At 33.8% G+C, this 27,806-nt stretch overlaps 1 protein-coding gene across 3 annotated transcripts in view; it reads right to left on the reverse strand.

Annotated features, from left to right (window-relative positions):
* Syt1 (synaptotagmin 1) overlaps nt 1-27,806 on the reverse strand; it is a 507,557-nt gene that overhangs the window by 326,892 nt on the left and 152,859 nt on the right. The window contains exon 3 of one of the 3 annotated variants that reach the window (XM_058585775.1): nt 23,012-23,087. The exons of the other annotated variants lie outside the window; for them this stretch is intronic. The gene's annotated coding sequence lies outside the window, so the exon portion shown is untranslated. The remainder of the gene's footprint in view (nt 1-23,011; nt 23,088-27,806) is intronic. 3 annotated transcript variants of the gene reach the window in all.

Below are 27,806 nucleotides of genomic sequence, written 5' to 3' on the forward strand. Positions count from 1 at the left end.
TATTGATGGAATTTTTGTTTCAGAACTACAGGGTGAAATACATAATATTTTCGGTTTTAGTCCCACCCCTTGGGAAACATGAAGCAAAAAGCAACACCCAACCATTCTCATTATTTAGAAGTGGGACAGAGCTGGCCTTCTCCCTATGTGTCTTGGTCCTGCCAAACCTAATGAAAGCAGACAGGAATAGTAGGATCTAGAATCACATATTGAATTGGTCTTGAGTGAACTCTAGAACAGATCCATCAACTGATGCTCAGAGAAAGCTCAGTCCATCTGGCAAGCCTTGATCTAAGTCAAGAAGCAAGCCACTAGATGGACAGAAGTCTAAGGAGAAGTGAACAGGAGGCTCAGAGTCACATCTGGGACATCCCAGCTTATGAGAAACCAAAACTCAGGAGTGAAGCATGGTTAATATTCTGGCGTTTTATCAGTAGGCAAAATTATCTCAGCAATCAGACTAGAGATTAAAGAACAAGTGGGGCTTGAGAAGAGTTAAAAACAAGAGAAAGGTAGAGTTCCAGGCTCCTGAAGACCCAGCAATCCTGGGGAGCTCCTAAGTCAGAGACAGAAATCAAAGAACAGAGGCAGAAGCTGAACACCAATGCTGCCCAAGCACCACTGGAATCTGGAGCTATTTAAATCCACATGTTGGGGCCATGTAGACTGCAGCTGTGTGCAGATGAGGGCTGAGGGATTGTCAGCACCCAGTGTGACAGAATGTTAAATGGAGGGTGATTTTCAGAACAAAGCATGAGATTAACAAATTTGGGCATTAGAGTCCTGATCTGTGATGTTATTTTGAAGGTTAACCAATTGCTAGTAAATCCACAGGATTTGATTAGAGGTTTCATTAAATAAAAATTATCCCTGTGTCTTGGTCTCTGCCACAAAATGCAAAATGCATGGAACCTTAAAATACTTTTGGAATGTGAATACGTTATTGTTTATAGATAGAAACTAATGACTGGAATGAAAGCAGAGCATTTTAGTTAAATACACAAGTGATCAAAATTGACAACACGAGTGTAAATAAGGCCCAGATTAATTAAGTTGCTCATTATTTTTTCTTGGAGCAGACATGATTTTGCATTCAGTTTGTAAGAAAGCTATATATGAACATATAATAGATGCGTGTGCAGAAAGGCAGAAACACAATGACAGAAAGATGCAGAAAGACAAAGGCAAGCACGCACATACAGCTAATGGTCAGGTTTTGATTAATGCCAAAAAATTAATTCTGGACAACAAAACTTTCTGAAAGGACAAACAAAAATTTGCCATTCCCCATGTGTCCCCAGCTCCCGGGACTCTGTTTCCTGAGAAGCCTACCATGTTCCTGCCTCAGAGATGTTCATGTGTTGTACACTTAGCCAGGAAAGTTCTGGTGGCTTGGGCCACACCCTGACTTCCTTTAAGTTCTTATTCAAATGCCTCTTTATTGGTGGGTCTTCTTCTGAAATATGTAATGGTGACCTCACCCCAGCATTTCCAGTTTTTATAATTCTGCTTTCTTTATTTTTTATTCATGACATTTATTTCACATGACATACAAGTTTTGTTGCCTTTATTTTCTGTCTTCCCCAACTAAAATTGTCATATGTAGTAAATAAAAATACAGGGCACTCAGCTAAATTTGAATTTCAGATAAACAATGGAAAATTTTTGGGTAAATATGTCCTAAATAGTGCATCAGACACACTTACCTTGAAAACATTATTACTCGTCTTACTTATTCAGAAATTTATTCATTGTTCAATTATTCAAGTGTCCAAATATTGCACAGAACACACTTGTACTAAAATTTTGATTATGTGTAATTCAAATTTAATGTTGCTTCCTCTATTTTATTTAGCAATCCTTCCTTCTATACCCCCTCCTTCCACCCAGAATTTTATCTACTTGGGGGTAGGAACTTTAAATATTGTATTCATTGCTGTATTTGCAGTGTATTGACCAGGGATTGATGTATAGCAGGCTCTCAATATAAATTGGCTGGATGACTACTTCATCATTTATATTCTTGAAATATCAGTCCCATCCTTCAAATCTCATCTTGGTGACATCTCTTCACACCTATTTATACAATTATAAAACTGAAGTAATAATAAGTTTCTTGGAGGCAATGGGAAACATTTTTTTGTCTCTGTTGGGTCTAGCATATGATTTTGAATTTGCTGAATATAATAATTTTCTAACATTAAGCTATAGTAGATGAAGAAGAGTTGAAAGTATTTTTGCATGCCATTTATATATTCCCAGAGAATATTGGAAACTTAGATAAAAATAGCATATTTTTAGGTAGAAAGTACATATAAATGTAAGTACTTATTACAGATAAAATTGGTCAATCTAAATATTTCTGCTGTCTTGTTATTTTCAAAAAATTTGAATTTTATTATGTTTATATTGTTTAAGTTACACAAGGAAGTAATAAACATCTACCTTCTTACCTCTGAGCATAATTTTATAATTTATTTATTTATACAATTTACTAAGAGAGTCATTCTAAAATATCCATGGAGTCTCTTTTAGAGGATTGTTGTTCTTTTTTAATCCCCAACTTTAATTGGTGATTGACTATAGTTTATTTTCTTTCTTGTTCAGAGAATTATAATCCTTTTTTTGCTTTAAAGACAGAATAATAATGTTATACATAATAATGAAATGACAATTATATATACAAAATACCATATATAAAATTGTGAACTGAAAAAAAATGATTTTATTGTCTGATATTTTAATTAAGTCATTATCTTTTAAACCTAGGAAGGTAAGAACCTAATATCACCATCATCCAAGGACAGGGGTGTAAGCCAGGACATCATGCACAGTAAGCAAGCACTCTACCATTGAGCCACATCCCTGGCCCAGGAATCTAGTGTTTTAATGAGCACCTCGCTGATAGTAGGTGTTGTAAATTGAATTGGGCCTCTCAGAAAGATATTTTGAAGTCTGAAGTCTTGGTCCTTGTGAATGCCTTGCTTGGAAACAAAGTACAGATATAATTAAGTTGAGGTCCTGATTGAGTTGGGTGGGCCCTAAATCCAGTATGGCTAGTGTCCTGAGAAGACACAGACACAGAAGCCATCCAGTTACCCTGAGGCTACCACAAGGCAAAGAACATCTGGAGCCACCAGAAGCTGATAAAACTGAGGTAAGTTCTGTCTAGAGAGTTCCTAGGGAAAACTGCCTGACAGATACCTTGATATTAGACTTTCAGTCTCCAGAACCATGAGAGAATACATTCTTTTGTATTAAAACAAATTTGCTATGTTAAGTCCTAGCCATCTGATACAGTAGGTCCTTAGCAAATTTCCCATCTTTGGTATCCAATTTTCCCATCTAAAATATTTACTTGTCTATAAAACTAATTATTTCTTCCCTGGAAGTAGTAGCACAGATTTATATATATTATATATTTAGCACAGATTTATTATATTTGGGATCCTTCACTTCCCTTCTGTTCTCTCCCATGTTGTGAGGTTTTTAAGGGAAATGTCCATATCTTTATTACTATAACTTCAGTGCTTATAATAGTGTCTGGCACAAAAGGTAGTAAATAAAATGTCGTTGGACTAGTAATACATTATTCTTTAATAAAATTTATGAAGATTTCTCCACATACTGCCCAAAAATGCACTGAAGAAGAGTCAACTGCTCTCTAACACCAGCATAAAGTGAATATATAGACTGAATTTTTTTTCTATTGTTTTTTGAGAAGTCAGATACATTTTCTTCGAAAGGATGAGGCTCAGGATTTTAACTCACTTGTTTCAATTTTCTGTACATCTTACTGTTTGAAAAGCAAAGCTTTCTTCCTATAATCAGACTTCGTGTTTTGGGGAGAAAGAAGGTTTGAGTAATATATTCTTATGTGGACAGTGCTTAAAATATTTATTCTTGAAAAAGCATTAGTGACTATTATTTATGTCAAATTTTGGCTAGTTTACACATGACCAAGACTTTTCAGTACAACTTTCTAGTCCAATTTTCTGGAATAAAATAAAGCTTGAAAAAAAAATGAGAGAGAGGGGGTTGGGAGAGAAAGCTTATAAAAACTGTTAGTTATGGAAATAGGAATTTAAAATAGAAGTGTAATCTCAAGTACAAATATAGCCACAGTAAAGATTAACAGTAACAAATGATGTCACATACTTGAAAGAAAAAAACTTAGAGGTTAAAAAAATGAGTGAACACAATGCCAATAATCAGTTGGACCAAAAAAAATTGAGCATGAGAGCCCTAACCTGACTTCCTTTGACCTAGAGCAAATTAGTTAGCCATCAGTTTCTGACAATGTATTGTCAATATGAGCAAATACTGCTTGGGAATATTTTTAGATTTTTTTGATATCTATAAAGAATTTTGAAGACAAAAAACTTAAAATACTTGACAAATGCTATTTTTGTATTGACGTGTATCTGCATTCTTAGGTTCTCCCTGGTCAGTGTGCCACTCATTGTGTATATCAGTAGGTTCATTGCAATTATATAAATTAGCAGGAATCTGTGGTAAACAGCCTTCAGAAGATGGGGCCTTGGATATAAGGGAAGCATTAGTATTTACCTATGACACCTTCAGTAGCTTTTGAAAAATTTAAGAGGATAAAATTCTTGGAACCCTGCAAAGCATTATGCTCAAGGTTATATTTAACATCTTTATATTTACTTTTCTTATTTATTATTTATTGAGTCTGGGACAATGAGACATTTAATTCAATTGTATTCAGTTTTTTCATTTTGCATCTCACAAAAGCAGAGCATGATTTTTTAGAGAGATAAAAGTAACAATTATTCTTTCACCTAAGTACTTTATTCTCATTAAAAGATAAAGATTAATAATGTTTGCCAAGAAGATTGAATTCCAGAAAAAATTTAAACAGTTGACAATACCCATAGTTCAATTTATCATGCATTCATTGCCAAATATACTTGTATATTTCTGTGTCAATGTCAAGTGTCATAGCAGCAGGGTTTAGTAGCCATCATTTTATATATGTCATTTGTAGATTCTTTTTCATATCTAGCTAATTTTAAATTACTATTAAAAATAATATTATAATATCCATAAAAATATTAAGAAAGGAAAAAAAAACACCTAAGAGTATCGATACCCAAACACAATCATAGAAAAATAGAGATGTGTATAGAAAAATATTAAGAGAAGATGTGGAAAAATGAAAAGTTTTGAATTATTTTCAACAAATAATATTTTAATAAGAACTTAAGTCAGCATTATGGTTTTTACTATGTGTGTGATATATTATGTGAAGCTTAAAATGCAGAAGAAACTGCATGGATATATTTCTGATTAGCTTGTCTACTTATGCACCCAAGACTTTTTAGCTGGAATGTATTATACTGGCATGTTTTACAGTAAAATTACCTGTTTCCTTGGTTTCACACTGCTCATTGCTATGTATGGATGAACATCCGCCACCCCAGCTCATTAATTCATTTTAGCAGTTTACCCATAAAACTGCATTAACTGCCTTCCATTCACTGAAATCTACAGCTTTGTTTTACAATTTTCTTAGGACCAAACATGCAGGAAGAGTATTGGAATGGCTCATATGCATTTCTTTTCTTTAACAAGAGGGGCTGAGGTAAGTTTTGTAGATCTCAGATGTTGTTACTATTTGTAAGTTGAGATTTTAAATTTGGTTTGCTCTATCACAAAGGACCTTTAGGAATACATGCGAAGGAAGCTAAAAGAAGAGCATTATTTCCTCCTTTGGCATTCTTCCTCATATCTTAGGAAAGAGAAGCTTGGGAAAAATTAATCTTATGTAACTTAAGAGCTTTATAAAATCAATCTCCATCTCTCTCTTACACACACACACACACACACACACACACGGGGAGAGAGGTGGAGGATGCTGTTGCTTTAAACCAGAAATTTTAGGTTAATTTGTGGAGAGGATTTCTGTTATTGAGTCTTAATGAAATTGAAAATTAGTTTTTAGAGAATGAGGTAATAATCTTTAAAAAAAGAGATAATTTTTTTCTACTTGCAACTGGTAAGACGTTATATTGTCTTGTAGAAATATTGGGATGTGAAGTAATTATATTTTGCCATTTTCACATATTATCTCTTTCATATAGCTTTTGTGATAGAAAACTCTTTAAAACCCTACATCACTGGCAAAACAAATTGTATTTAGCACTTCTGCTTGATTTCTTGTGAATATGGCATTAAAATGTCAGTTGAAAAAGAGCTCCTTGTCAAATAAAAGCTTACTGTACTAGCACATGAAAGGGACCAAGATATTATCATAGCAGGATTCACAGAACTCATTAAAATGTATGTAAACCACAAGCAAATGAACAAAATGGAAAGATAATCCAGTGGCATCTGGTTAAAATGAGATAATAATAATAATGTGAAATGCCTAAAAAGGAAGAATTATCTTCTTTAAGATTCATTTTTATCAACTAACTGCTGTTGTTTCAGATATCATGTTGGCTGCTGATGGATGGTCAAATGATATTGTCCATAATGAACAAGGATATAACTCAAATTCAAGAGTCCATGACTAGGTATCTCTTAAGACCTATTGATGTCTTACTATGTAGGGTCTTGAAGATCACCTGTGACTTGTGAAAACAAGAATAAAAAATCTGGAATTTGAAAAAATCAATTAAAAATGTTCAGGAGTCCATAAGAAATATTTTATTGCAGTGCAGAATGGAGTTTCATGGTCTTGAGTCCCCTGCATGGCTTCCACAGGAACCCAAAGTGGGTTGATGTCTATAGAGTTTTTAAAAAGAATAATATTATAAACATAAAATAAATCCAGAACACAACTAGTACTCTTGAAATCTAGAAGAATTTATACACTTGGCATATATGAACAGTGTATCCCCAGAGTACCTTTTTCAACCTTCATCACCAAAGGATTAGGTCCAATTATAATTAATTCTTTAATAAAGCAATTGATACCCTTTTCATGCTTTTAGACCAGATACTAGATTAGAGTACACTATAAAATATGCTTCTGAGTAATTATGACCTAATTAATTATTTTAGACAGCTTTTTAAAGTTTGATTTACTAATTGGACTCTCCAAAATTGAAAGCAGGAAATAGAGCCATCCAGCCCACCAGAGACTTCATTCCATTTGGCACAAAAACAGTGAAAGTTGACTTCATTATGCTGTTGTGCATGGTTGGGTTTCACAACTGTGTTTGGGTTTGATAAAATAATCACAGGTCATTTATGGTCTGAATTTTTGCAACTCCAGCACAAATTAGTAAGACTGTTGTGCAAAGCATGGTGGAAGCCCTTGGGATATCTTCTATGTCTTTCATTCAGGCTTGGGTAGGTACTTGTGGAAATAAAAGTGTAGAGGCAACATTGTCAAGTGAATGTGCCTGACCCTGAGTTCCTAAGACCAAGTTCCCACTTGCCTTATGTATTTTAAATCACTTCTAGCCTCAATCACTTTTATTCTAGGAGAGGACATAGGATAAAGAATTGGGGAATTTTTAAGTGAATCCCCAAAACCCAGAAAGTAGTATCTACATCCTGACTTCCCCCATCTGATTTTCTACATTACTAAGCATGACAGCACAGGTGGCTCAATGTTTTTACCTGGAAACCCCTACTAGCACTTTGCACAACAAAGTCTCCTTACAAACCAGCCGCTAGTGAGAATCATCCTTGGCCTCGCTTTTTGCATTCATGACTTGCTAGTTATTTGTTTCAAAGTTCATATAAATCTGTTTGGAAAGCTGTGGTTTTTATATAATCTTAGTTTTATAACAAAATTTTCCTCCAAGGCATTCCACGTAAAGCATCTCAAAGATTATTAAAAAGGAAGACCTAGAGCTGATTCTTAAAAATGTTTGTATGTCAAAATAAGATTTCCTAACATTTGTTATATTTAAATGGCATTGAGGTGATACTCCAAACTCCAACTCCACGGCCCCATGACTATTACTGCTTGACATAGGAAGCAGTCCACAAAATCATCTGTAAGAGTTCAATACATGTAAGGACTGTATTTTAGTATGAGGGAGATTTGAAAGAATGGATAGTCACTAGCTATCCATGGTTCTGATAATAGAAAGCTACCTTTAACCAATACATAATACACTAAGCTCTACTTAACACTTAAAAAAATTTTTAAAAAATGAGTTGCTTTGAAAAGGTATATCCATTTTTATAAAAAAAATGACATAACAAGGTTTCCCTAGTATTTGGATAAATGATCCCAAAAGACATTCTACTTTGTGCATTAAAGCAATATGTATGCAACACTTAAGTAACATGTATTTGGTTTTATTCAGGCTTCAGAATTGCATTTTACAGACTCAGTTGCCTATATTAATATTTCTTTCTTCTTTTTTTTTGTGGTAGTGGGGCTTGAACCCAGGGCCTTGTGCATACAATGCAAGCACTCTGCCAACTGAGCTATATCCCCAACCCACATAATATTTCTTAGAATGCTAAAAGGCAATCCAATTGGAAAATGCCATTTAGGGTCTAAGGAAATGGATTATATAAGGGAAACCAAGCAGACCAACAGCAACTGGAAATCATTTATAACAAAAAAAGTGAAAATCTATTTCACTTTCCCCATTCCTTTTATTTTTTAATTTAGCGTCTTTTATGAAGTAGGCATTTTATTAGATATTTACAGATACTTTATTTCTCATTAGAAAATGGTTCAGTCCCATTTGTTAGTCAGCATTTCATTACATTCCATTCAATCTAGAGGAGGAAAGATTTATTTCGGCTCATGGTTTCAGAGGTTTCAATCCATGGCCAGCGAGCTCCATTGCACTGGACCTGAGGTGAGGCAGAATATCATGGTGGAAGGGTGTGACAGGGGGAAACTGCTCTGTGTATGGCAGTCTGGAAGCAGAGAGGGAGAAAGGAATGGAGCAGGGACAAGATATAGTCTCCAAGGGAACTCCCCAGTGAATGACTGCCTCCAATCATGCCTCACCTGTCTTCATTTTACACCTTCTCCTGGTAGTGCATTCAAATTATTAATCCATCAAATGGATTAATCCAATAATAAGGTTACAATCCTTATGAAACATTCACTTCCTCGAAGTGAACCCCCTTCTGGCATGGTGGCATGACAAATCAAGTATTCAACATATCAGCTTTTGGGAGACATTCCATACCCAAATCATAAAACCATTTTATAGATTCAACTAGATATAATTTATAGCTTTTACTGCAAGGAAATGCAGTATTGTATAACTATTGGGCATTGACTGTGCTGTCTCCCCCAGACAATAATATTGCCTTAATGTTCCTGAGTTTGGCTTGAGAATCAAAAGATGGGATGCTTAATGTTAATCTGAAGCAATCCGATTGTAAATTTAAGGTTTTCTGTACATGTGGCATATAAAAATGCAGTTTTGCAGAAATAATTGAACTTTGCTGGTCTGACTGCACATCTAGTTCACAGAAGCTGTGAGCCCCCTCAAGGCCTCTGGGGATTAGACGAAGCTACACTGAGATATGCTAGTATTTTGTGTGATCATCTTGTTTCTGGTAAAGTGTATCCTTCCATAATGGAATTGGGAGTACAACTTTGGTGTGTTTGAAGGTGTTTGTGAGTGAATGTGTAATTGCGGGGTGGTATGGTGTCATGACTTGGTATGTGTGGTTTTTCCCTAATTCATTTAGGTATAATATCTCTTTTTCTATCTTGTTAATAAGTACTTTGTTCTTTTGTAATTTTTGCCATTCTTTATCTAGGGCACTAACTTCTCCTCTCCCCGCTTTTATTTTTTTCAATTTTCTGCTCATTACCAATTAAACCATAAGATAATGAAAAGAAGGAAAATTCAAATGAATTCACACAGCCTCTTTTATATCCATAAATGTACAAAGACTAATAAATGTTCTTTCCTCACTGTATCATTATGACTATCGTATAAATTTCAACAGATAGTTGGAAATGTGTAGGCCAGATTAGATGCAGAAATTTGAAGTGATTATGATAGATTTCAAGCTCCTACAATAAATATTTAAAATCATCTTTGACTTTTTTTTTTCTTAAGATTTTTTTATTTTTCTGTTTATCTTGTTGCCGTCTGTGACTGCCGACTGGTGTTACTGAAATATTTGTTTTTAGGTAGCAGAGACATGGGAAAAAGAGAGTCTATCAGCTTTATTTGATACATGCTTTGCCCACAAGGTATGAACAGAATTGGGATCAAGACGACAGCCTCTCTGATCTGCCTGATGCTCGAGTTTCTAATTGGCTTCTGTGAGGGGCAAGAGAATGGCAGCCTGCCACCCCTTGATGCTCTATAAGTGCAGGAAAAATCAGGGGGGGATTCATATGGATAAAGAAGGTGAGGCTGAGAGAGGGGGAAAAAAAAGAAAAAAGAGGGAAAAATAAAAGCTACCCGAGCAGGGGAATGAACAATAAATGGTGTGTGTGGGGGGAATAGTTAGTTCTTATTAGGAACACTCTTATTAGGAGAATAAATTAGCCTAATTAGCCTCATAGAGAAAAAAAAATGCCCTAAGTATACAGTTACAGTGAGTTTGGTTTATTTAGGAATGTTTTAATGTAGTAATTTGTAGATTGGGGGATATAATTCTTTTATCTGCTTGCTTTACCTATTACATTATGAAGACATATGAATCTTCAAAAATTTGTTATGTAAGTGGTGAGCAAAGGTCTCATCTCAAATTTGAAAGTGGAATTATTATAGAAATCAGAAAAATTAGTGAAAATTAGTGAAAAGTAAAACATTTAATACTTGATTTCTAGTCTTTTATTAAAAAAACTAGTTCCTTCATTTCCACTGAAATCTTCTCTGAAAAAAATATTTTGTGGAAATAAAGGAATAGGTTTTACATGAATACTATGTGTTAGATCGAATCATTACCTTTTTAATCTATGTCTTTGACCTTCCTTCCCTTTCTACCCTAATCTTTCTTCCTTCCCTCTAATTCCTCCATCATCTGCCTTCATCATTCCTTTTCTCCTTTTTCCCTTTGAGCTTAGTACTCGGCACTGGCATGGGGTCTGGACTGTTGGATAACTAAACAACCTTCTGCCCTGGGCTGAGCTTCATGCTCAAGGTTTGGGGGCGCTCTGGATTGTGGGGTGAGGAGTGGCTCGTTTCACTCATACCCAGGGGGTGAGATGGGAACTGATGCATGGATATGTGCTGGGTAGACGGAAGAGCAGGAGAAGCTCTCTCTGCTCACGGGGAGGTTAGGCTGGGACAAGTGGGGGTCAGACTTGAAAGTCAAAGTTCTGATATTTGAAAGAACATGGTACTTTCTGGAATAAGTAGGTTGGTATTATGTTCTCACATAGGGGGTCAAGGGTCGATAGGAGTTCTTTTGTCTGTTTTATTGTTTTCCTTTATTTAACCTTGCAACCTTATTGCTCATTTTTTAAACCCAATTGCAATTTCCAGCCCCTAAATTAATGCAGAGAATCTGATGTCACTGGGTTTTGGAAATACTGGTGATGAGACAGATGTGTACTTCTTCCCCATTTTCCCTGTCACCTATCTTTATGTAATGTTGTAAGGTTCTCTCTCTTTCTCCCTTTCTCTCACCTCCCTCCTTTCCTTTCTTCTCTACATTTATTTTTGTATATGAACAAATGGTATGTTTGAGCTTCTAAGGCCATATGGGGACAGAATGCACAGGCTGGCATGTCTTTAAAGGGCAGAAATGCTTCAGGCTGGGATCCTGGTAGGAGACAACAGAAAATAGCAGCAATGTAAGTATTTCCTACATAGTTTTTAGGGGCAGAGCAGTTTGCTCTCAAAAACATTATTATTCTTTTGCTTCAGGCAATAATTATCTGAGTAAGCATAGTCCCACAAACTCTTCAAGGGCATCAACAGGCAAGTTCCCCAGCTGCCTTCCGTCCTGATAAAACACAGACAGACTAGTAGTGGTAGAAATGAAGCCATGATCAAACTTAACAAAGGGTCATATTTCAGCACAAGGAAATTCGTCACCCACATTGAATGAAAGGCCTCAAGATGTCCTTGCAGAGAGTAAGATACAAGGAAACCAAATGCCAGTTTTGTGAGGATTTGTTTGCAAATCCAAACAATATTACCGTCATTTTAGATAATTAAACAGGCTACTACCATGAGTAGAAAATAATGACCTTATGTGGAGCAAGCAACTTATTCACAGTTTCCTCATCTGTAAAATAGGGTAATGATATCTATCATGCAGAGTTGTCCAAATTATACATAACATGAAAATTGCAAAGGACAGATTTTGGGCCATGTTTGACATTCAATAAATGGTTGTTATTTTGTTCTGATTATACCAGAAAATTTCTAACCATTCACACTTTTAGAAAAGTCTCACAAAAAAAAAAATGATTTCTTTTGAATTGTATTAATCCTTGCAATTCATGCTATCTTATCTTCCAGGTGTTCAAAAATATAAGAATATCTATCATTACATATTTCAAATTTACTCAGCATGGGTGAATTCTAACAATGAAGTTTAAACCTTTCAAGAAGCAGAGATGCACTGGAATGTCTGTGAGAATAAAACAAGAAGGAAAAGAAAAAAAGAGTAACAGAAAACACAACTCTTTTATGACAACAGTCCAGGACAAGTGGGCGATTTTCAGAATGATAATAAGCACTCACCACCCCATGGCTCAGGGCCGTTCCAACTTCATGCACAGTGGGGAACCTTCTCTGCTCCTCAATATCAAATTGTACATGCAAGTTATTTGTAACAGAACATTGAAAAGTCAATGAAGGCAAACCTGGTAGGCAGCTACTGTCAGAAAACATCTGAATCAATAGGGCACTATCAGAATTGTCTTTCCCAAGCAAAACACAAACCTGTTTTAACCGAAAGCATGACAGCACTGTGAAATTTCCTTACTGCAGTAACTTAAAGCAACACAGACTTGGGGAAACAGGCTCTAGTGCCTCACCCAACAGGTCACAAAATAACAAAGAAATACTTTTAGGGATGGTGTTACTGAGAGTCATCTGAGAGACATGAAGATCCTGAAAAAAGACAAAAGTTGTACACTCAATCTTTGATTATCTTTGTAATGCGCAAGAATATTAAAAACCCTAACAACATGATTCTTTTTCTTAAATTGATCTTTTTTTTCTATTATTATTCCATTATTAAGGTTTCCACAGAGTGGGAGATTAAGCAGAAAAAATAGAGATAAACTTCAAGCACTTTAAATTAACCTGCACAACCCCCTAACAGATGCAACCCTATCTATACCTAGTATGTGCTTAACTAAAATGCTTTACCAGTTAAAATAGAAACCAGCATGCAAGTAAGGCATGTCAGGTCAGGATGAAATGCTCTTTCCTTTGTAAAGCTTTCCAGTCAGTATAAAGCTATATCCACTTGCTACACATACTATTTATACAGAAATGACAATTAAAGATAAATTTGGATTTACAAATCTTCTAAAGAATAGTCAATCTATGAAAAAAAAGATAATCTATGAATAGTAGCTAATTCCAGTCTAAAGAGTTAAAATGCACCATGTTTATGACTCAGAAACCCTATATTATCTTAAACTTATGTATTTCTTTTGCTGACTGCCCAAACTAGTTTTTCATGATTAATCCTAAGGTTTAGGATATAAGAAGGTAAATGATCTATAAATTATAAACTTACTTTACTGCATTTCAACATTTGCATCTTGTCTTTTCCTTAGGGAACTGACAAAAAGATTCCATTTCACACAATGACATTATAGGATGAATGGATAAACGAAGTATAGTGTGCAAGTGTGCACGTGTGCACATGTACCCCCCCTCACAAAATTAGAATATTATTCAGCCTTATAAAGGAAGGACGTTCTCAAAAATGCTACCCCATGGATGAACCCTGATATTATGCTAAACAAAGTAAGCTAGTCACAAAAGAACAGATATTACATGATAGCAATGATAGAAGGTGACTAGAGTAGTTAAATTCAAAGAGGCGGAAAAGTAGGACAGTTGTTGCTGGGGACAGGGAGGGGCAGAGAATGGGGAGTCAGCATGGGGTTTTGCTTTAGAAAATGAAAATGTTCTTGAGATGGATGTTAGTGATGATTATACAACAGTGTGAATGTATTTAATACCACTGAGCTGTATACTAAAAATGGGTAAAATAATAAATTTTATGTTGCATATATTTTATCAAAATAAAAAAGAGTCAAAAAATTACATTTTTGTAGAAGGCTCATAAAGTGTTTGGGGACATAGATTATGCTTTAGTGAGAGTGGAGAAACCAACAAGAGAACAAATAATTTTTTTTAATTTGTTTGCTTGCTTGTTTGTTTTGCAGTGCTGGGAATCAAAATGGTGACTTATGCATGCTAGGCAAGTTCTCTATCACTAAGTTACACCCCAGCCCCCAAACAAAAAAACTTTATGAATCCATTGCCATGACAGTTCTGGGTTAAAAAACTATATCTGGTTCAAGCAGTGCTGGGGACCTATGCTGTGACCAGGTCTGAGATGCCCATCTCTTATGCAAAGAGAAATTTGTGAGATTATCATTTCAGGATAAACCCTCACATCAGTGTGCATGATGTCCAAGAGCATAGATTTTTATCATTAAATAGACCTGGGTCTGCATCTGGCTGTAAATTTACAAGGTATGTTACTTTGAAAAAGTTAGTTTACTTTCAGAATCTGTTTTCTCATTTGTAAACTATGGATATGAATATGAACTTCACAGGAAAGAAATGCCAGGCAAACTACTCAACTGGAGGCCAGTGCTCAGTCAATGGGGGTCTAGTGCTATTGCCATAAACCCCACAATAGAGGGACACCCTGACCCGGTCAGCTGACAGTGGCCTGGCATAGCTGGGTATACCAGGCCACTTAGATAACTGTTGATACCAATCCAGAATTTTTTCCTCTGATCATTGCCAGTGAAGTTGCTATTGAAATCATATTAATTATATTTACATCCAAAGTTAGGATGAAAATTAAAGATTTTTTTTAACTTGAGTTTACAGATCCAAATAGTGGTGCAGACAGAATGTAAAGAAAATGATTTTCTTTGTACAGAGGTGGCACTGAAAATTTTACTTTGCAAATGGATGGTTTTATATTTGGGGTATTTAAAGGAATTTTAAAATGTAGATATACAAGATGACTTAATCATGGACTTCACTGGGTCTTTTCACATTACAGATAACCTCTACTATACCTCATTGACAACTCCCATCACAAGTTTAGCAAGACTCACCAATAATTTATTTGTCTTAAAATAAGGGCTTCTAAGTAGAGGGCTGAAAGAAAACATAATAACATCTCAAGGGCAGTGCAGAGATGCTTCATCTGAGGCCAGAGCCCTTCCTCTTGGGATAAATATTTATTTTTGGTTTTTGGCAGACACAACATCTTTGTTTGTATGTGGTGCTGAGGATCGAACCTGGGCCGCCTGCATGCCAGGTGAGTGTGCTACCACTTGAGCCACGTCCCCTCTTGGGATCAGAGCCCTTCCTATCTTAGCTCTTTTCCCTAAATATTCTTACCCATACTGCTTTTGTTTATCGTTGAAATTGCCTAAAATCCCTCAAGTCACTTGTTTCTTTGGATTAATAATTGTTGGATTAATAATTGTCAGGGAGGGAGGAGAGAGCAAGATGCAGGAGGAAGGGCTGGTATGAATACGTGGATGCAGTTATTTTTTTTCTTAGCAGTTCCTCCATAATGGCTGTACTGAAGTATTTTCACCAAGAGAAAAATATGGCCAGAAAATCTGAAGCCAAAGCCACTTTAAAGAAAAGGCAGGTTGAGAATATTAGATGGGAGGCAGAATGACCTCAGGGAAAAATGCAAAGGTTAGAGGTAGAGAGAGAAGGCCTTGTGAGAAGCTGGCTTTAGATATTTGCAAATTTGGGGCTGGGTCAGGAAAAATGAAGAAACATTATGCTCTTTGTCTCCCTCTCACTGAAACCATCTCCATTCCCAAAGCTGTAAGTACAGTGGTTCAGTACAAACTGAGTTTTCACAGGTTTGTTTGGGTGACTGTTCTGAGATATATAGTCATCTTACAAAATAGAAAGGCAACACTTAAAATGGATTTTGTTATATAACCCCTAACTGCCTGTTTTCCTCCATGCTTTTCAGCTATTACACTTAATGACAAATTTGCCTTTGCCTTTTATAAAACACACTGATAATCACTCAGTTCTTAACATAAGTAGAAATAATAAATATTTTCATAATTATGCAATTATATAAATTTTTTCCTAAATTTTATTAATATGCATAATTCAGATAAATCAAAAAATCTGTATTGTAGAATACAAATACTATGTAATACTTAATGACCAAAATTATAATTTGGGGGCATTAATACCTTGTTTAAAATTAGAAAAAAATATCTTAAAGGTCAAAAGAAGGCAAATTGAAAAATTAATCATTCGTAGTTCAAATATTGCAAATGTAATAAAAAATTTTCCTAGGAGATGTTATAACTAATTATTGCCAGTATCACATGCAAGCATAGAACAGATAAGCTAAAATCCTTAGTAACTTAAAAATCTGCTGCCAAGACTTAAACCGCTTAAAATAATATTTCAGACTACTGAAAATTCATAAACATTACTTTGGGGGGTCATATAAATTACAAACCAATGTTTTTTGAATGTTTGTTCAGAGACATTTTTCCCTTAGCCTGAAACATTTTGTACAAATTCATAAACATAGACTTTGCCAAGATTCTTTTGAAAATGGAAAACAAAAACAATAGCAGGGTTAAGAAATTCATATTAACCATAAGAACAGGACATAAATTGCTCAAATGTACAATGGAACATATGCTGAACCAGATTTTTTGTATTTTAGCATGAGAAAGAAATAAAGGAAAAGCAAAAGGGGAAATAAGATGTTTACCACGAATTGGTTTTTGCTGAAGTAGGAATTGCTATTTTTAAGGCAGGTATACGCTTATCTTTAGAGGCCTAAAACATTTGACATTAAAATGGGGGAGTCCTGTTAGTATTGATATCCCATGACAGTATTATGAAGCAATAAAGTCACTTAAAATGGTGAATATAATTTCAACAAAATATAGTTAATGGAGGTACTAAAATGGAGAGAAACTCACAAAATAGTCTATATCCTAAGGGGAAAATTTAATAACATAAGAAATTATGTTGCCAGAAATGAAAAAAAATAATTCTGTGATTTTAATTTTGGATACCACATATAAAATTTTTATTTACTTATTTGGAAAGTAGAGCTGCCATGCAATGGCATCCAGATGCCCTTCACTTTGAAATGACGTGTGTACTAATGTGTGGGACATAACTAATTTTTGGAAACCAGCTCAGCCTACAGTTGGGTTAAATCTATTTTCTCTGGAGAAAATGACCTCATATGTGAGTCCAAGGAAATAATTTCCTGGTAAGGGAGAAAGCCATTTTGGTACCCTTCACGGCACAATGCCTGTTGATTCAACTAATTTGCAGCCATGAAGGCTGCCCAAAGGCTTGGAGCTTTATATTTGAACTTTCTGAAAGAGAGTCAAGCTACTATCCCTGTCTAATACTGGTCTTGCTTGAAGGAGGAAGAAGCCTAGGAGCCCAGGGTAGCCTGCTCTTGAGGCAAGCCTGTGTTCTATGGGATGGAGAAAAGACTGTCATATTGTGTTTAAGATTTTCAATCAGCCTCCACTTGTCTTTTTCTTCTTCACACTTTCTCTTCCTCTGTAGTTCATGCAAGCTTCTATAAATTACTTTTAAAGGAATGCACCTTTGAAAGGAGATTTTTACAACAGTAACTACAACAACAAAATGACTATTTACTTATGTTATTGTACTGACTTCTGTCATAAGCAGTTAATAGACATGTCTTGTCATTTTCATATAAAAACCATAAAATAGGATTTATTCTCATTTTTAGAGATGAGGACAGGAAGGCAGAGTTTACATTCCCTTCCTGAAATACATAGCCAGTAAGTAGAACAAACAGGAGTTGAATAGAGCATTTTTGTTCAGAGCAAACATTCTCAATTATAAAAGAGAATAATGCAACCCAAAATAATGCTCTGGTGCAGGAATAAGTAAGTAAATAGAATACTTTAGCAGGTCAAAACTAGCCACTCAGATAGCTAAATCATTTGGATCCATGTCTTTAACTTTGGGCTTTCTAGAAGCAAGTTTCTGAAAATAATGGATTAAATTGTATCAAAAAATTATAATGGGTAACTATAATCTAATACTAACTGTTACATAAGCAAAGATGTATTAAAGGCAACAGATATCTAACTCATTTGATTGATTTATACAATTTCTAAATGGAGAGTTTAAAACATACACAGGTGTCTACTAAATTGCCCTACATCCCATAGTTAATAAGCAGTATAGCTAGGATGTGAAATCAGAATTTTCAAAGCCAGTACTATGCTGCAATAAGACATCAGAAGAAAACTTCTTTAATATTTTTTAAAAAATGCCCCAATATATTTTACTGAAATATACATTATCTTTATTTAAAATAGTAATGATTTTGGGAAATTCATTTTACCTAACATCTCAAGAAAAGTGACTAAATAATCAGGTGGTGAATATAAACATAAAGTAATCTTACTATGCTTAACCCATAGTTGAAAATATAATGTATAAATTACTATAAATCAATAGTATTGTCATTACATTCCAGTATTTGTAATTACTAAAAATATAAACTACTGGTGATAGATACTATGCTTTGTTTACTGCTTTATCTCCAGTTCCAGAGAACAATGTATATAGTAGGTACTCAATAGAAATTGTTGAATAAAAAATGAACAGCAGCTAGGCACTGTGGCACATGCCTGTAATCCCAGTGGCTTGGGAGACTGACACAGGATCTCAAGTTCAAAGCCAGCCTCAGCAAAAGTGAGGCACTAAGCAACTCAGTGAGACCCTGTCTCTATAAAACACAAAGTAGGGCTGGGGAATGTGGCTCAGTGGTTGAATGCCTTTGAGTTCAATCCCTAGTTACATCCCCCACCAACCCTGCAAAAAAAAAAAAAAAAAAAAAAAGATAAGAAAAGAAAAAGAATGAACAATGAAAGAATGAATTTTCAAAATTATACAGAAGCTCTTAAAGTTCAGCTAATGTAGTGGGCATTATAAACAACTATAAAAAATGCCTACTACTTTGCCTACAAAATGTAATGTAAAAATATAAGAAGTACATACTATAAGAGTGATATGCAAGATCACATAAACCATTAAGCTAAATTTTCACAATAGAAAGTTCTTTTTCACAATAATACAGTATAAGGTTAAAATATAATAAATAATGAAATACTCAAAATTTACAATTAAATCTCACTGTAGAGATCCCCATACATCAAATTTGATCATAGAGAAACCTTGAAGCAGTCTGGGAAGACATTTTTTTATTTTTATTTTTTGCTATCCAGGTGAGAAATAGACAATTAAAAGAAAGATAATTTGCTTAACTGTTGCTACAGGTGGATTGTATTTATGAATGAATGTATTATTGTTATGTATCATTGTTATCCAGTACTATTTTGGCTCTGTGCTCTTGAATGACATCACCTTCCTTTATGCTTTGGATGAAGTGCTATGAGAGGAGGAATTGAATAGAGCCAAAACAAAGATTCCTCCCTGTCTGGTTAACTAACTGTCTATCTCCCTTTCTCTTCTATTTCAATTTTCTACTATAAACATCATTCTAATGAGCTATATCAAAATAGAATTTTAGACTATGTAGAGAAATTGGGTGAATAATTATTCATACAAAATTTAGTTACAGTATAGCTGGAATAAAGTTTAAATTTGGAGAAGAGGCTTCTTGAGCAGTTCTGAGACCCTCTTTTTTATACAAATATCTGTCAATATGGCAGGTAGAAAAAAAATGGTGGTTAATTAGGCTAGAATATTTTTCAGTTCTGCCACTAGATATGAGGAGCTTGGGTAAATGACTTGACCTATATGACCCTCTGTAAATGAGAATATTAGAGGAGGTAATCTCTATAAAATGAGAATATTCAACTGTACGACTTCTAAATTTTCTCCTAGCTCTATGCTACTACCACACACACACACACACACACACACACACACACACACACACATCCCACAAGGGTTTATATATATATATATGTTATTACAGGGACTTGTTACTTCTAATAGGGAAAGATTTGACTAAATTAAACTAGTGAGGGGCATTTGCAAATAATATTTATTCTCCAATGAATCACAAAAGGTTTTACTGCTAGGCATTAGAACCTTTATACTAAAACTGAAACTTATTTGGTGTCCCTGGAAAGCAAGACTGTTAATAATAGTCATGCATTGAGTGAGAACATCAACTCCCAGTAGTATTTAAAGAGATTTTGCAAATCTAGGATAATATGAATAATTCCCAAGAAGAATGCCTGAGCATTTGAATGATTTTTTAAAATCTTTCCTCTTTGTTATTATCATTATTCAGTGCAATCATAGTCTACAGAGAGCAGACCCATGAAGTTCCTGCAAGTACCAGAGTGTTTAGCAATTGAGAGGAAAATCATTATTGTGAAACAGTTTTAAATGGTCCCTTTTCCTGTTATTTCTTATCTTAAACATGAAAACTTTTGTGAAGTACAAATGTAGTGTACACTAATAAAATGTTTTTAGTAATATTTTAATCAATTGCCAACTGGTTTTAAGGCAAAATTATAGGAGTATTTTTTAATGCCTTTCCTATGTTAAAAGTCTTTCATTTATAAAGTTTGATTCAAATACAAACTGTAAGAACTTATTCATTATTCATGGACTAGTACATAAGCACATAATCTATACATAAAGACAACAAAAGTAGTGTGTTATCCATTATATTTATCTTATATCATGCTTTATTCCATGTACTGACCATTCTTAACTTATGAATGCTTCAGAGGTTAAACATGTATCAACATTTATATTTAACAATTTTATTCTAATTCAAAGAATTTTTTTTCATAAATATTTTATGAAAATTTAAAGGGATAAACTACATTTTTAATTTTATTGGTTTGAATTAAAGTCATTTTTTTTCTTTGCCTGCTATTATTTATGAGGGAATTGGCATAAAATTGTTAAACAGCAGATACTTAAATGGAGAACAAAACTATCCCAAACTATAATATGCACTAGGAAGATGCAGAACATCTTCCTTGGAAACAGGTAACTTTTTCTTCAGGATTGCTCCAAATGAACAGAGCTTAAGACTTGAGTGGGACTCTTCCAAAATACACCATACTAGATCCTACTTCAACAAAATTATGGAAGTTCAAACAACTTAGGTAAGTCACACTTGAACAACAAGGCAAATCACTTATACATAAATATGATCAGAGAAGCAGTTATTATTGATGGGTTTTCACAGTGAAATTGTACTAAGAAGCCTAAGAAATCATGAGGGGGTAAAATAGAAATGTAGCTCTTGTGTAAATAACTTAAATATCTCTGGTTCTATGATTTAAAAAGTCAACCAATTTCTAATAAGTAATGCACAGAATTGAAATGATGATTAAAAATTGAATCATATACCTAAACTAAACATATAAAGACAGCCTAGTTTTTAAAGTGTAAAATAATGCTTATGTTTTGGTTCAATGACTTAGTTGACTTTCTCTGGTTAGAAGATGCCAAAGTAAATTCTCATTTATATGTATCTGGCAACATCTTCACATTGGCAGAGTTTGAATTATATATATGATACAAACATCTGATTGTTAAATTATTCTTATAACCAGATCTACACAGACAAGTTTATAGCCTGTTTTGCAACCCCAAGCTGCCTTTACATATATTTTAAATGAAGAAACTGTTTTACCAAAAGTGAAAATCTGAATTTTAAAAACTCTGATATAAAAATTTAAAAAGTATAATCATTCCTAATCACAACAAACATTAAGAGGTAGCATGCTTTGTGAAAAGTGAAGCTGACCACGAGTAATCTGTGGACAGGTAAGTAAAAGAAAGGTTTTGTTATTCTTTCTCCTCTCATACTTCAAAAACGAATGGAATGGATTTCAGAAAAATTTCATTTATGTAAATATGACCATGATCAATTATGTCTAATCACTCAAAATTAACATATGACATATACAATAAGGGCTTTGAGGTTAGAAAATTTTAAGTGTAATTTCTATATAGCCTAGAAAAATTATTTTTATATTTCTTTTCATATCAAAATTACATCCTTTCCTTTGAACTTCATTCAATTTTGATATATACTGAGATTTTGATTTTGGTTTTGTTGAATCACTACCACTTGACACTTCTGTTTGAAATTTTAGGGAACTGCATTTTCAAACTCCTTTCAAAATAATGATAGTATTGAAAGTGATACAGTGTTAGTCATATACCTGGATCTTGCCTATTCATCTTCACTTTATTGTTTTTGATATTCACATTTTTAAAACTTATAGTTGTTTGCATCCAGGGAAACTTTAAAATGATACCAATCCTACTAAGGATAACATCAAGATATACTTTGTTTTGCTTAATAAAAACATATATAGAAAAACTATTATCACTATTAACTGATAGTTAAGTAAGGAAATACATTTTATAGTTAAGGCATAGGTTAGAAAGGAATGTACTAATGAGTGTACACTACCAGTTTTAAGCCTGAAGATGGTTGCCATTTTAAATAATTCTAATTTAATGACTATAAATGAAGGACATACGTCAATACTCTGAAGTGAAAGAAAGTGAGGTGCTTTGCTTAAATTCTTCTTATTACATTTTTTCCCTCTTTAGAATTTAAAATGATATGATGCTAGTCAAAAGAAATGATAGAGTCAACATAAACATTTTCAGGACCAGAGATGTATCACAAAGATTACCTTGCCCTCTTACCTAAGAGGATTATAGGATAAATGATTTCCATTCCACTCTAGTAAATTGAAATTGAGTTTCACAAGGCTTCACTTGCTTACTATGCTAATTTATCTTTCAAAACAGAAAGGCAAGTATTTTCATAAAATATATACCCAAATCTAATTTTGATTTTGTTGCTCACTACCACTATTCTGTTATAATTATTGTGTCATTAAAGTACTTACAGTTCTGTTAATAATTTTGGTGTATTTGGTTCTTCGTTTTCTTTCTTTCAGAGTTCTCTCTCTCTTTTTTTTTTGTCTAAAAGAAAAGCAGCATGCACTGTGATTACTTGACTATACATAATCCAGAATCATTTCGGATTCTCATAAATTTAGCATTCACTTTATTATTTAAGATTTCTTCCTAGAAATCCTGCAACATAGAGTCCAAATAAACTCACATTCATGTATTTAGTATACACAGTATAACAGAATATTAAAGTTGGTTTGGAGAGCTATAGGTTAAGATTCTGTGGATACTTTACATACTGATTTTATAAAACGTAGATCATTAAATTGTGTTTCCTATACTAGACTGTTTTAGTTTGAACACTGGAATGGGTAGATGTTATTAAAGAATATTAAATTATTGTATTCATTATAAAAGGAATTACACAACTCTTAGTCAATTAAATGCCTGGTGCTGTATCGAGCATTAACATGATTACTTTAAATCAACTTTATACTTCTCAGGTTACTTTTAAATTTTATATTTTTCACTGGAGTTAGGAAAATATCAATATATCTATATCTATCTACATATATTTTTTTGCTTATTTTCAGAGCCTAATCAATGTGTAGATATAAACTAGTACTAATCTAATACATAGAATATATCAATAGATACATAGGCAAACACACACACACATACACACACACACATATTATGAACCCATCAGCAGTTAGGAGAAAAAAAATACAAATCATTGCACAGAAAGTACAACATTCAGCTCAGAAAGTAAGAAAGTGAAATCCTTTCCAAGAATTAATATCCAGAAATACTTAAATGTAATAAAGATGTCAAGAATTCCTGACTTGGTTTGACATATTAGCAACTTATAAACAGAAATTTAACAATTCTAGAGATAAGTACCATTTGATAAAAGTTCTCATCATACAGGGTTTAAGTAGAATAAAAACTGTGAAAGAATGAAAATTGTAAAAATAGGTTCATGAGAGGGCTGGCTTCTCTGATTGTAAGAGTTCTCGTAGCATCTGTTGTCAACAGAACTACACAAATATTACAATGCCAGCAGCTCTCATTACTGGCTTACATAGGCAATGAGTGGAAAAGATCTGAAGTGACAGCTATATTTCCAAAGCTGCATTTACTGCATCTGTTCAATGGTTAAGCCTCCAAGGTCCGCTTTCATTGTATTCTTGCTTGAAACTCAACTGTTTTCTAATAAAATCCATTAGGAAGAGCAATGTTAAAATGCATTTAGATTTGCCCGAGTGCCTCTTAACATACAATTTTGAGCCATGATCAATTTTAGATAAGATTTCCATAGACGGTTTTTGTTTTAATAAAAAAAGTGTCAGTATGCTAAAACTACAAGATTCTACGGGCATACACATTCAAATAAATACAGTGGCATACAGCTCTTTAAAGAAATATGAAAAAATCTGTCAGAGAAAACAAAGTCTTTCTATTAAAAAATAAAAGAGAATACTTGACATTATATATATTGCAAGTTCCTACTTACCACAGAGCCGACTTCCCAAAGGGATGCTATGAAAGGATTAAACAGTTTTTGTGACTTATGCTATCTGCAGGGATTTGATTTCATTTTGGTTTTGCATACATATCTATCACAAGGATGAATGGGCAAGTCTGTTCTACTGTAGGGGACAAACAACTATTTTATTCTTAGTTATGCTCCACATATGAATGTGTACAGTCTTTCCGGTAGCTAATTTCTGTCTCTTTCATGTATAAATGCCTTCTTTTTACTTTTGAGGAGAAAGTGAAAATGGAACAGGATTATTTTGCACCTTCCAGCATCTATCTGGCTTTTCAGTGACATAATTGGTATGACTTGGTCTCACTCACAGTTTCCTGGTATTGAGACTGGGTAACTTTTATGATTTTGTGTTAACGCTTAAAGAGATAACATGACTCTGTGTAGGTAGGTTTGTCTGTTTTTCACTAAATATTATATGCATTCATAATGAATGAAGCTGATAGTTTTCAGTGTTTTTATCCACTATTAGAAGTACACTTTAAAAAGAAAAAAAGAAAATTATCAGTGACCAGAAGATTAATGTCACAATGACTAGAAAGCAAACCACTTGTACCTGACAGCCCTAATCATAATGCTTTTTACAGAGTTAAGCAAAAACACTGTGTGCTTTAGACATTATAAATACTATAATACATGTTTTCTTGTCATTTTTGGAGGGGACTATTTATATTTATTTTAATATTGAATGTTCTATTAAAAAGACAATTATCTTCTATAGACAAATTACTAATATTTACATCCAAGCTTTGTTTTTAACATTTACATACAAGCTTTGTTTTTACATATCTGAAACATTATATTTGATGAAAATATTGATTTTAATTTAGCCTTCCTTAACATAGCACTGAGGTAAATATTTACTTAAGAGTTGGTTTTAAAGAGTGCTCTGTAAAACTTTGTACAATGGTCACTTATAATTACCATCTCTTAGTCTAAGTGGACTGGGATGCTAACAGGATCCCAGTACCAAAGTTTTAAATTGTCAAACAGTAATATATTGTTAAAGTCAGAGTTTCTTCTCTTGGACATCCTCCTTCTGAAATGATGAAACTTGTGGTTGGGACATAGTTAGGAAGCTGACTTGCATTATCTCAGCACAGTTATCACTAATCCTTGGGGATTTTATTAGATGTCTTTTGGCTTAAATTCTTATTCTTGGAACAACAGTCAGCAAGCAGAGATAACTTTAAAAAGGGACATTATCCAGGTCATTGAGGGTAAGCTTTCAAACACAAAAATAAAGCATAGCCCAACAACTAAAGGCAATCGCTGACTCAGGATTAGGGGGGATTGGGACACAATTAGCTTTTAAGAACATCATTGGGACATTGGAGGAAAGTTGAATATGGGCTATAAATTAGAGAATGGTATTATATTAGGAGTAAATTGCCTGTGTCTGAAAGTATTCTATATAGGGTAAGAGTATGTCCTGTCCTTGGGAAATACATTGATAGATTTTATAAATTAAAGTGTTTGGGATAGGGTATACCATACCTCCAATATATTTGAAAATAGTGCAGAATAATGTATTATCAATGTGTATTATATCAAGTTTTAATATGTGCAGTATGTATGTGTGTGTATATATGTATGTATATATGTATATGTGTGTGTATCAAAAAAAACACCCAATTTTTATATTATTTATAACACCTAAAACATGCAGTGTTTTTTTTTTAATTCCATAAACAGAATTAAGATTAGGATTACAGACTAATCTTTTTTTAGCCACTGTTAAAGCAACGACCTGTGTATGAATTATTATATATTTTATACATATATATATATATATATATGTGTGTGTGTGTGTGTGTGTGTGTGTGTGTGTGTATGTATAGATATATTATGGATTTATGAAAAGAGACAAGAGAGAGAGAAAAAGAAAATCAGACAAAAATGTAAACAGTTGGTGAATCCAGGTAAAGAAAATGTTGAAATTTGTACTGTATTTGCTAGTACAAATTTTGTTAGAGTTTGAAATTTATAGAGAAACAAAAATTCCCAAAAAGAGAGTCTATAAAACTATGTTTAAAATTTTATATTAAAACAAAACATCAGGGGCTGGGGTTGTGGCTCAGTGGTAGAGCACTTGCCTCACACGCATGAGGCCCTGGGTTCAATCCTCAACACTACATAAAAATGAATAAATAAAGATATTTATCTACAACTAAAAAAACACATCATTTCCAACATCTATACTACATTACGCTGGACTGTGGCCATTTTAATCTTGTTCATTAAGCACAAGATTGTTTTATTCTGTCTATAATTATAAAAATAATGATGCTTATCTGGATAACTATTGGAAAGTATTAGGCAGTGGAAGGAAAATATTCTTTTAAGTAATATTCTATAAATAAATGCGACCACTACAGGTACCTTTGGTGTTGCCAGTAGATGTAGAAGGCAAGGATACAAAATACAGCCTTTCTTTGAGATAAAGGTAGATGGCTAGATTATGTTCAGGATAAAGGAATTTCTTTTTTTTCTCTTTGTGTCTAAACCATTGACAGCCATTTAGGAAGCTTATGTCTACCAGCCTGTCCTGTTCTGATATAAGCAAATGCTTACCAACAAGGATTAAAAAAAAAAGGGAGGGAGGGTTAAGATAAATGAGCTACTTATTTTTCTGTTGTGACATTTTATTATACAAGTCAACAAATAATAAAACATTTGTTGGCAGTTGGAGTTACAATAATCACATACTGGGTTCAACCATGTTTAACATTTTCATTATACTCAAAATAATTATTTTAGAAGGGGGGGATGATAATGAGGTGGCATGGTATTAAGTCAGGAGAGCCAGTGTGTACTTTGAAAAGGAGGATGGGAATTAATTAAATGAGGAGCTTGGGGAAGTTAATTGGGACTGAATGAAGATAAGGGCACTAACACATAAAGAAATGAAACTATATTTTAAAGAAAGATACAGCAAAGTCGCTGGGCACCACACACTTAGGAGAGAATAACAGCAAAATGTGAATGTCTGGGGCAGAACTGTGCCCCTGGGGTCCCCCGTTGGTCCCCAGAACATAGAATGATGCATGTCATAGAAGCAAATGTTTGTGGGATGAATAATATTGTATGTTGACAAAGTAAAATTCAGAATCCTATAATGTAGTTCTGACTCTGCCTCTCTCCAGTGTTTGACCCTAGGCAAATCACTTCATCTTTCCTGACCTCTATTTTATCTGCTGTGAAATGAGAGTGGAAAAAGCTGATTGTCTTGGGTG

Source organism: Marmota monax, unplaced genomic scaffold (assembly GCF_021218885.2).
Source record: "Marmota monax isolate L192 unplaced genomic scaffold, Marmota_monax_Labrador192_F-V1.1 WCK01_AAM20220418_F8-fsc00146, whole genome shotgun sequence".
NCBI lineage: Eukaryota > Metazoa > Chordata > Mammalia > Rodentia > Sciuridae > Marmota > Marmota monax.